Here is a 10645-nt window from a genome sequence, read left to right as displayed (position 1 = left end):
CTAGTCTCACATCTGCATGCTTGATTGGTAACAGAAGCAACACAAGGAAAACTATGTGATGCCTGCATTCTGCTTAATGGTGCTGTCTGTGCATTTGTTATTTAAGACCCAGCCTTCATAGCAACCTTTGAATATGCAAAATGAATTTAGGAATGCCAGAGTTAATTAACACCAGCTTTATTTGATGGACAAGCTTTGTAAACAATAAGGATTCTAACCTCCCTAGACTTGAATTTGGAAGCCTGACAATTTCCACCCCTAGAGTTAGGAATCTGTATAAATAGATGAGTTCAGGTCACTTTTACTTGCCAAAAGATAGAATGCAGGTTGGTAAGGATGCTTGCACACCCGAGGCAACTAGATGTAGGAGGATTTTCATTTTTAATATCTAACAGTAATACCTCATTTAAATTCAGTGAGATGCCCAGGTTTTTCCTCCACAGGGAGGCAGTAATCTATTTTAGATCTGGGGCAGACGCTTCAGAAGTCCTCGGTTATAACTTCCTCTTGCTAAATTTTCTCCTGCACGCTTCTTCAAGAATAACTACCACTTTCCTGTTCTCACAGTGACCATGTAGTCAGTTGGATGCAACAGAAGAAAGTCTAATTTTTTCCATGTTATACACAGCACCCTGAAGATACTTTAGTGGCTTAGCCTCTTGCCCAAGACAAATTTTCTCCACATTCTCCTTCAAGTCACTTACTTCATGGTTCCATATAAATATCCCCCCCGCCCCCCCCCCACCCCCACCAAATACATCCACATTGCCACAAAAATACCCATCTCCTGTTTGACACCTGGTATTTGAGGCTCAAGGCTCAGAGGTTATACAAGCCAGATAGGTTATAATCTCTGAAATGAGAGTGGGCCCCAGTAGATTTTCACTTTTCCAGAGGTTGGATGTCCAGGTTGCTGCTCTTCTCTGGCTGCTGGCCTTTGGCACTTTGCTGCCCACTCACTTCCCTCACAGTCCGGGCAAGAGAAGTGAAGGAAGCTTGAATTCGCATCTGCCAATGCTGTTCCTCCTTAGATACTGCCCAGTGAAGAACTTGGGGCCAGGAGCAAGATTAAAATGTCTAAATCATTTAAAAATATACACTATCTATGGATGGCAGGCATTTGTATATTAGGGACTAAAACCAATTTTATACCTTCTGTAAATGAGTGACTTATTCCAACAGTTTAGGAGGGATGTAGACAGATCGGGATCCAAAGAAAATGAATCAGGGACCAGAATATGGAGAAAGCTAAAAAGAGTGATGCTGGATGTGGAAAAGGAAAGTCTCAATGCCGATTTCCCAGTCTGTCATGTGAAGGACTCATATTGCATGACAGCTACGGTTATTTATAGCTATAACTTTCTGCAAGTTTATGGATAAGTATAAGATTGATCATTATTGGTCCCTGCATAGAGACGCTTGCAGACGCTTCAGAAGCATAGAGTGGTAGTTTCGAGGAAAGAGCTAGGCATTCAGGGCTGGGATTTTGCTTTTCTTGGATGCTGCTCTAAGGTTGCCAGAGATATTCTAATAGTTACTATGAATCCACCAACATTTACTATATACCACAGCACTTACCATATGCCAAGCACTATTCTGGGAGGCCAGGATACAAAGATGAATAAGACCCAGACTCTGCCACCTGGGAGCCCAGAATCTAGGGAGAGAGATAAATGTAAAAACCATCCTAATATAATATGTAATAAGTGCTTTGCTAGAGATGATGCACGAAGTGTTATGAGTTGCATCAAAGAACAAATAACTCTAAGAGGAATCTAAATAAGTCTTCTCTCCTGACATTTTTGTCAGGTCTTGAGGGATAAGGTACGGATGTTTTAGATAGAGGAAAGGAAGGAAGGGAATTCTTGAAAAAGTGATGAGGGAGGAACCGGAGGAAAAGGAGCAACTTGTGGAGGCAACGTGGTGTGACAAGAAGGCAAGAACGGCAAAGTGACTAGAGATGAGAGTGGAAACATCACTTTACAGGACACTGGGTTGGTTTAGTTGGTTGAACATCCAACTCTTGATTTCAGCTCAGGTCAAAATCTCAGGAACATAAAATCAAAGTCCACATTGAGTTCTGTCCTGGGCAGGCAGCCTGCTTACGATTCTCTCTCTCCCTCTCCCTTTGCCCTTTCCCCCACTCCACCTTCCCTCCCCACCACCACCCGCCACACTCAACTGCAGGTTCTCTCTCTCTCTCAAGAAAAAAAAAAATGTTTAAATTACCTTATATAGCTCATTAATTAATTTGGATGTCATCTTTAAGGCAGTGGTTCCTGACTAGTAGAAAGTAGTTATTGCAAGGAGCCCAAGAATCCACCATTCATGGCCTTCAGATGAAATATGTCTTATGTTTCTGAATATATATTATTGGTCAATGTATGTCAATGCTATATTTGTTAATAACAGAATAAACTTGTCACTGAATTTGAAGTAGCTTTTGGTTGATGTGCTTTCTCAATCAACAGGCACCCAAGAGTATAGCTAACACGTGGGCATACACCAGGTGTTTCGACATGAAAAAGTCTCTGTGCAAGAGGGATAACTACTGTTTTAGGTAATAGAAAACACATTTTTCAATCAGGAATGTGGAATGATTTACATCACTCATGTTGGAATGAATGTAGTTTAGAATGATCCCTCTGAAAGATACCTGAAGATAGATTTGAGTGGAGTGAAAGGAAAAGAAAGGATACAAACGAAAAAGCTGACCCCCCCCCAAAAAAGAAAGCTGATCAGTTCAATAGTGATCAGGATCTCAGACAGTGACGAGGAGAGAAAAAACTCATGAGATAAATAGAAAGGAATAAAAGGATTTGTTGATAAATTGGATATGGAAGAGAGAGAAGGAGGCTGTAAGGACCCCTCCCAGGTTTCAAGTTTGGACACTGAGATGGAAATGGATATACAAGAAGTATATATAGGATATATGGGAAATAGGATTGTTGGAAAAGCTAATAAGTTTGATTGGAGATATATTCACTTAGAGATGCCTGAGGAACAGAAAAATGGAGTCCTCAGTAGGAGATGGGAAACGTGACATGGAACCCCAGGCAAGAGGCAGAGGCCACAGGTAAGGGTTCCAGAATCGCTAGAATAATGGAGGGAGGTAAATTGAAACCCCAAGAGAGGGACATTACTCCGAGAGAGTTGTTGGTTGTAAAAATGGAGCTCAGAAAAGAATGCTAGGAAGCATTAAACTTCAGGGTTGGGCAACAGAAAAGGACTGGCAAAGGTGACAGAAGACTAAGAGATTCTGAAAGGATAGTGAGAAGATTTGGGAAGAAGCGGCAAAGGGCTAACTATTACAGAGGTAAATAAGAAAGGAACAGAAAAAGGAGCTATGGATTCTGGCCATCTGTTAGCCCCCGGCAACCTGCGGTAAGAATAGATTAGCAGAGGGATGGACAAGGAACCTAAGGCACTGGAGATTGAGTAAGAAAGACTGAGATTGAGGGGTGCCTGGGTGGCTCAGTGGGTTACGCCTCTGCCTTTGGCTCAGGTCATGATCCCAGGGTCCTGGCTTTGAGCCCCACATCGGGCTCTCTGCTTGGCAGGGAGCCTGCTTCCCCACACCCCTCCGCCTGCCTCTCTGCCTACTTGTGATCTCTGTCTGTCAAATAAATAAATAAAATCTTTAAAAGAAAGAAAGATTGATTGAGATTGAGTTACAAAGGGAGAAGAGGGAGACCGAGAGTGAAAGGAAGGAAAGATAGTCAAAGGACAGTAGATGGAGAAACAGACAAACAAGGAAAATTATCAAATCTCTGAGAAGACTTGAGTTTATAGGTTTTGACCAAAGAGAAGTGGCCTATGTAAAGGGATCCTGAAGCTACTGAGAGGGAGGAGTCAACTGACAGAGCAAGTATCAGGGGCAACAGAAGGGTCAGATCACCATGACCCATCCTCCCAGAGTACCTAGACATGTTACTAGTCCTGGCTGAAAGTGTTCATATATCTACACCATTGTCCATGCTGCTCAACTGACTAGAAATGACTTCCCTGCTTTCTCTATCTAAACACTTAGACTCACCCCTGTGATCTGCAACAGATCTACTCTCCTCTGAGAATCTTCCTTGATTTCCTCTGCAACTCCCCAGCCCTACCCAAGCTGGGATGCTTTTGTGGACCTTCATCATTACTCTGATTTGTATTGTAATTCCTGTTGACTACTGTGCTCTCCCCCGACAGAATATATGAGTTCTTGAGGGCAGAGACCTTGTCATGATAAACTTTGTATCTTAAGTACCTAGCACACTGCCTGATTCATAGAGCTGGGGAACTACTATTAAATATTCACTTTGGAGGGGGCTTCAATTCTGGCAAAAATGGTCTTAGATATGTAAGAGGAGGAAGCGAATAGATGTCCATCAACAGATGAATGGATAAAGAAGATGTGGTATATATCTACAATGGAATACTATGCAGCCATCAAAAGAAATGAAATCCTGCCATTTGCAATGACATGGTTGGAACTAGAGGGTATTATGCTTAGCGAAATAAGTCAATCAGAGAAAGACAATTATCATATGATCTCCCTGATATGAGGAAGTTGAGGGGCAAAGTGGGGGGCTTAGGGGGTAGGGAAGGAAAAAATGAAACAAGGTGGAATTGGGAGGGAGACAAACCGTAAGAGACTCTTAATCTCACAAAACAAACTGAGGGTTGCTGGGGGGAGTGGGGTAGGGAGATGGTGGTTGGGTTATGGACATTGGGGAGGGTATGTGCTATGGTGAGTGCTATGAAGTATGTAAACCTGACAATTCACAGACCTGTACCCCTGGGGCTAATAATACATTATATGTTAATAAAAAATTTAAAATTAAAGAAAAAAAGAAGAGGAAGTGAAAATCTAGAGACTATAAGCAACGTGCTCAAAGCCATACTATTAAAAGTCATAACAAAGTTAAAGCAAATACTCTATTAGTCTTGCCATGTATTCTTTGGCTCCCAGTGAAGAAAGATATAACATTGAATTGATATAGCCTATAAAGTTTTATGTCCTTCAGCCTCAACCAGCCCCACAAAACCAAACCTTTCATGTTCTTCAGAGTATCTCCTTAATACAATCCCCACACATTCGACCAGCACCTTTTTTCTTCTCTGAGAAGCCGATCTCCTATCACTCCATTATTCTCACCACATCATTACTAATCCTAGCTCAGATGCGACCTCTTCCACAAGCCCGTGTGCTCCATTCTGCCATTAAATCTCAAAGGTGCAACTAAGGCAGAATCCATGCTTATAGTCACATGCTTATAATTCATCTGCTTAGGAGATTGAGAAGAACAGGTTTGTTTGGTTAGCCTTCTAGTCCCTACGATACAGGACTAGCTGGAACAGAGATTGAATGGTTGTTGAATAAGCCAGTCTTCAGTTTCTTCCACAGACTGACAACTTTTCCCTCCACGTCGGCATATCCCAAATGAAAACAACATTTTCCCATAAGTGAGATTTCCTACCCTCCCATTTCTATGCAGAGGCAAACTGTTTTCTTTTTTTCTTAAATCCACCAAAATACACACAAAACATTTAAAGCCAGCTTTAATCTTCATTGGCTATGGTCCAGTTTTGTTTTTTTTTTTTACAAAGACCCAAAGTTTCTTTTCACAGGAATTTTTTTCTGGATAGACACATCCTGCTCCATTCCTGGTGTCGCTGTCCCTTCAAAAGTCTCAGTGCCTCAGGCCTGCGTGTTCCAATGACTTCCCAGCTTGTCTACAGACCTCCAAGCTCAAACTCTTCCAAAACATGGTTCTGTCAGGTCAGGCATCATCCTAAAATGGCTCTCATGATCTCAACTCCTGGTCAAAATTATTCACCCAGAGTAAAACATGTGGTGTTTGATTAATACTTTCTAATAGAACCTTTCCCATGAGCTAATATATCCGTGGGTGGAGAAAAACTAAAACCCAAGTCTAAAAACCCAACTAAAACCCGGTCTATCTATTTCTAAAATCTGGGAGGAAATTCTACTAAATACAAAATCTTTGAAACTGAATTGAGAAATTCCATAAAAGATGACGTATTTTTTTCACTTAAAATTTCAAAACTGAAGCCTGAGAGAAGGCAAAGCCATTGTTACTTCTTTCCTACTTCCTGCTCCCTGACACATTCAGGTTTGTACTTTAGAAAAACATATGTACATGACTCATATCAGGTCTCTATTTGACAGTGCTGTTCTAGAATAATGGTCAAGAACACAAAGAAAAAATTCACAAAAGAAATACAAATGGCCAATAAACGGGAAAAACTGTTCTACCTCACTTATAATCTAAGAAATACAAAGTAAAACAAGATACTATGTTTTTCTATGAAATTATCAGTTAAAAAGAAAAATTTATTGTGGGCAAGGGATTCCTAAAATGGGCACTCTCACATGGTACTGGTGGGAACAGAAATTGATTTAACCTTTCTGGAAAGCTCTTTGGTAAATGAAATCAAGAGCCTTGAAAACACTTTAACTTTTTGACCTAGTATCTCCATTTCTAGGAATTCGGCCTAAAGAAATAATTCTTTAAAGTACAAATAAAGATATTCATCCCACTGCTATTTTTTAAGTGAAAAATTGGGAACAATCAAAATAGCCAATAAAAGAGAAATTGTTCTCTCTCACTTTAAATACTTTTAAAAAATATTATCTTGTGGTGAGGAAAATGTTCTCAAAAAGGCATGAAAAAAGCAGAATTTCACAGTATAATTGTAAAGAATATTATAAGTAGATATATTTATTATACATTTATGAGCACTGTATTTCATAAAGTTAAGATCATGATTTTTTTATTTTATAATATAAAGTTAGGATCAAAGTTAGATAATAAAAAAAGATATATGGTTATGTACAAGTGGTGGAATTATTATTTTTTTAATCTCTCTACTTTCCCAGGTTTTCCCACCAAATTATTTGTGAGTGTATACTATTTCCCAAATCAGAAAAGAACCATTACTTCTGGTGAAGTATGTAATGACACATCAACTGGTTTTGAGGTCCTCTCTCTTAGGTTTTGAGGTCCTCTATAAACCAGATCCCCTTTCCCATTGTTCCCATTAGTCATGTCCCCCACTCCTCGCTGGGATGTCTGTCCTCACCCCCACTTTTCCCTAATGCAGTGTGACTTCCCACTGAGCACCAGGCCTCTTGGAACGCACACAAACACTCTCATTTATCCCACCTAATAATCTTGAAAGGTAGGAATTATCAACCGTGCTTTAAAGAGGGGGGGGGAGGGGAAGTGCTGTTCCCCCCCCACCACTACACTACAATTTTCATCCACTCTTTTTGTCTTCTATACAGATGTCTTGATATCAGCTTCACCATTAATATCCCGAGTGACCTGGGGCAAGTTAAATGTTGTAAGACTCAGCTTTCTCATGTAGAAAATGGGAACAAGAGCACAGCCACCACAGAGCTAGCGTGTAGATCACAGAAACAGTCCCCTCAGTCTGTTTAGCACAGTGTCTGGCACCTTACTATTATCCCTATCAGCCCTTCTCGCCTTCTAACTCTTTCTGGCTCCTGAGACCCATGTCCTTCTCTGCCGTCTCTATGTACCTGTGTCATAACATCAATTGATTGTTTTGTGTTACCTTTGAATCTGCAACAACTCTATAGGCCCCAGCAGGTGGAGACTCTTCTCTTTCCTCTCTGCCTCCCACCAGATCCAGCACTATGGAAGGTTTTCACATTCTAGAACCAATAAACATCTAATTGTTTTAAAATATTTAGGGGCTCCTGGGTGGCTCAGTGGGTTAAGCCACTGCCTTTGGCTCGGGTCATGATCTCGGGGTCCTGGGATCAAGCCCCACATTGGGCTCTCTGCTCAGCGGGGAGCCTGCTTCACCCCCTCTTTCTGCCTGCATCTCTGCCTACTTGTGATTTCTCTGTCAAATAAATAAATAAAATCTTAAAAAAAAATAAAACATTTAATAGTCAGTAACAATGTTTCCCATGTCAACCCCTGGGCAACGCTATCCATAAAATTTCACGCAGCGTGAGCAGCCAGACTTGGCCGTGTGTTTGTGTGTTTGTGTGTGTTTGTTGGGGGTCTCCCAGATATTTCTTGCACCTCACCAAAAGCTGAGAAGAGGCCCCTCCGCTTCACTCACACAAACCTACCCACGTGGACGTTGCTGTGGGATAGAGGCATACAGCTCATTAATAAGCAGGGCTCCCAAGTCATACCCATTTCCTACTTAATTGTTTTCCTCTCCCTCCCTTCCTGCCCCCAAACGTTGTCGTAGGTTGAATTTCAGTGAGATGCAGCATCTCAACAAAGAAACTTGCATAAGAGAGTTCTTCAAAAAAGCCAGACCTGTCCCTCTGTCAGTGCATACTCACCTCCTCTCCTGCAATGCCTTGCCATAGGACTCATTACGCGGCAGACCCAATCTGAGATCAGAAAATGAGTCTGATATGCTCCAAAGTTTTTAAGCCTCTAAGGAAAAAAAAATCTTACTTTGGCACACATTGTTACCAAGAAGGGATTGATAAGATACTTACTGAAATGAAAAGGCGTTTAAGGATAATAAGAAAAAGTTAATCACCCAGAATATTTCACTGCAGAGTAGATTCAACAAATACTTTCTGAGCATTAGCTTTGTGCCAGAAACACTGCTAGACATTGAGCATAAAGTGGCTTTACTGTTATTAAATTCCAGTGTGCCCACTCTCTCTCCTTGCCATCCCCTTGCCCACAACATTCCCCACAGTGACTCAGCCCCCCCACATTCATCCCCAAGCCTGACTCCCTTGACAGCTTGGTGAAAAGTGATGTGGACACAGTAGGAAATCAACAAATATTTGTTGAAGGAATGAACTGGAAAGAAATCCAAGTTTTTGGTTTCCCCAACCTTAAGCACATGACCCACAGAGTGAGAAACATTCACTGGCCCCAGGAAGGCAGGATCTTCCAAAAGCAGCTCACAACACTGCCTGGAAGTGGGGAGGAAGGAATTCCGGACTGGATGAGTAGCGCACACACATGCACCAGGGGGCAGAGTGAGCAGCATTTCTGGAGTAGACCCAGGGCTGTCCAAGAGAGTCCTCCTGGAGCTGTTTGAGACCTCCCAGTAGAACAACATGTTTTCTGTGCTTCTCAGCACTTTCAGATTCTAGTCAAAGGACTGTCTTTGTCGAGATGTTGTATCTTGCTGAAATCCAGTCTGTGATATTGGGGACATAATGGGAAGGGGCTGGGGGGGGGTAAGCAACTAGAAAGTGTTCCTTCGGTATTCCTCCCCTTTGGTTAGAGAGGCGGAAGGAACAATGGCCACTGGGAAGCTGTGACAGAATTCCACCCTCTGAGGGGCCTTCCACTCTGGGTCTCAATGACCAGCCCCATATGTGGCATGCATTCTTAGTTTTATGTATCAAGAAGAATGTGTAACATTTGGAGGACAGTAAACTCCAGACCTACATTGTTCTTTTAGACTCCTCTTTACTATATAGGCAATAGGCACCGTTCAAGACTGTAAGCCTCACATTATCAGGAAATAATTCAGAACTGCAAACTGAAGGAATTCTCCTACAAATGGTATTTATTACTTAAAAAGGGAGAATTGTTTTCCCTTTTATGGTATCTAAGATATCCATTTTTAAAAAATGTTTTTCTAGCACATTGCGAATTACTTCAGAATTGGGAAATGCTCCTTGCTAGGAAAAGGCTACATGCTCTGAGGACTGGTGCTCAGTCCTGATCAAAATATTGTTTATTTGGGCAACTGCATTCTTCTCTCGGTAAGGCCTGGGGAGTTTACTATTAATCCCAAATGTAAACTCCAGTTAGAGTTGCTCTTACAAAAGGCGATTACTATTTAACTCTTATGTTCACAGCACATCTTGTAAATGCCTCCAATAAATGAGAAGACAGCACTTAGTCGAGGTGTTATCTCAAGCTGGAAATTCCAATTGCTATCTGAGGTAACCTAAATTACAGTCCCCTTGATCTCTGCCCCCATCGCAGCTCTCTCCACCAACTGCCCCAGAAAACACCTCACAGTTTGGCCCAAAGCTGAACTTGTACCAAATTTAGAGGGGACAAAAAGAAGACTGGAAATTGGGCCTGGCTGGTAGAGTGTGCGGGAGTCCTTTTCCTACTTCAAAGAGTGGCTGCCTGGACGGGAACTGAATTAGAGGAATCATAAATACACACTGAATCAGCTACCAGATTTAGCCACACACACACACACACACACACACACACATACACACACACACACTATTGAATGGGACATATTTAAAGTAAAAATTATTCCTTGTTTATCTGATACTCAGATTGAACGAGGAGTCCTTCTTTTACCTCACAACTAGACTGTATGGATAACCCAGACTTGGAAGGAACGGTGACCCTACAAGATGGAGGCCCTCAAAATCCCCCAGAGAGACATTCTCAAGATTTCTTTTCTAGGGCATGCTCAAGCACTCAAAGTAGCAACGGAGAGTCTGGGCCACCTGGAGTGCAAGGGCTAGTTCCCCCCACAAGCCTGGCCCGCCTCTGAGGAGAGATCCGGATAGAAAGACACAAGGAGAACCTGGAAGCAACCAGCTTCTTGCCCGCTTCCTTCCGGTTCCTACAGGCTCCCTTCTCTGCTTCCTTCCTCCTCCTCCTCCTCCTCCTCCTCCTCTCTTTCTCTCAAGACTCTC

Source organism: Mustela erminea, chromosome 3 (genome assembly GCF_009829155.1).
Source record: "Mustela erminea isolate mMusErm1 chromosome 3, mMusErm1.Pri, whole genome shotgun sequence".
NCBI lineage: Eukaryota > Metazoa > Chordata > Mammalia > Carnivora > Mustelidae > Mustela > Mustela erminea.
Note: the sequence above shows the minus strand (reverse complement) of the source record.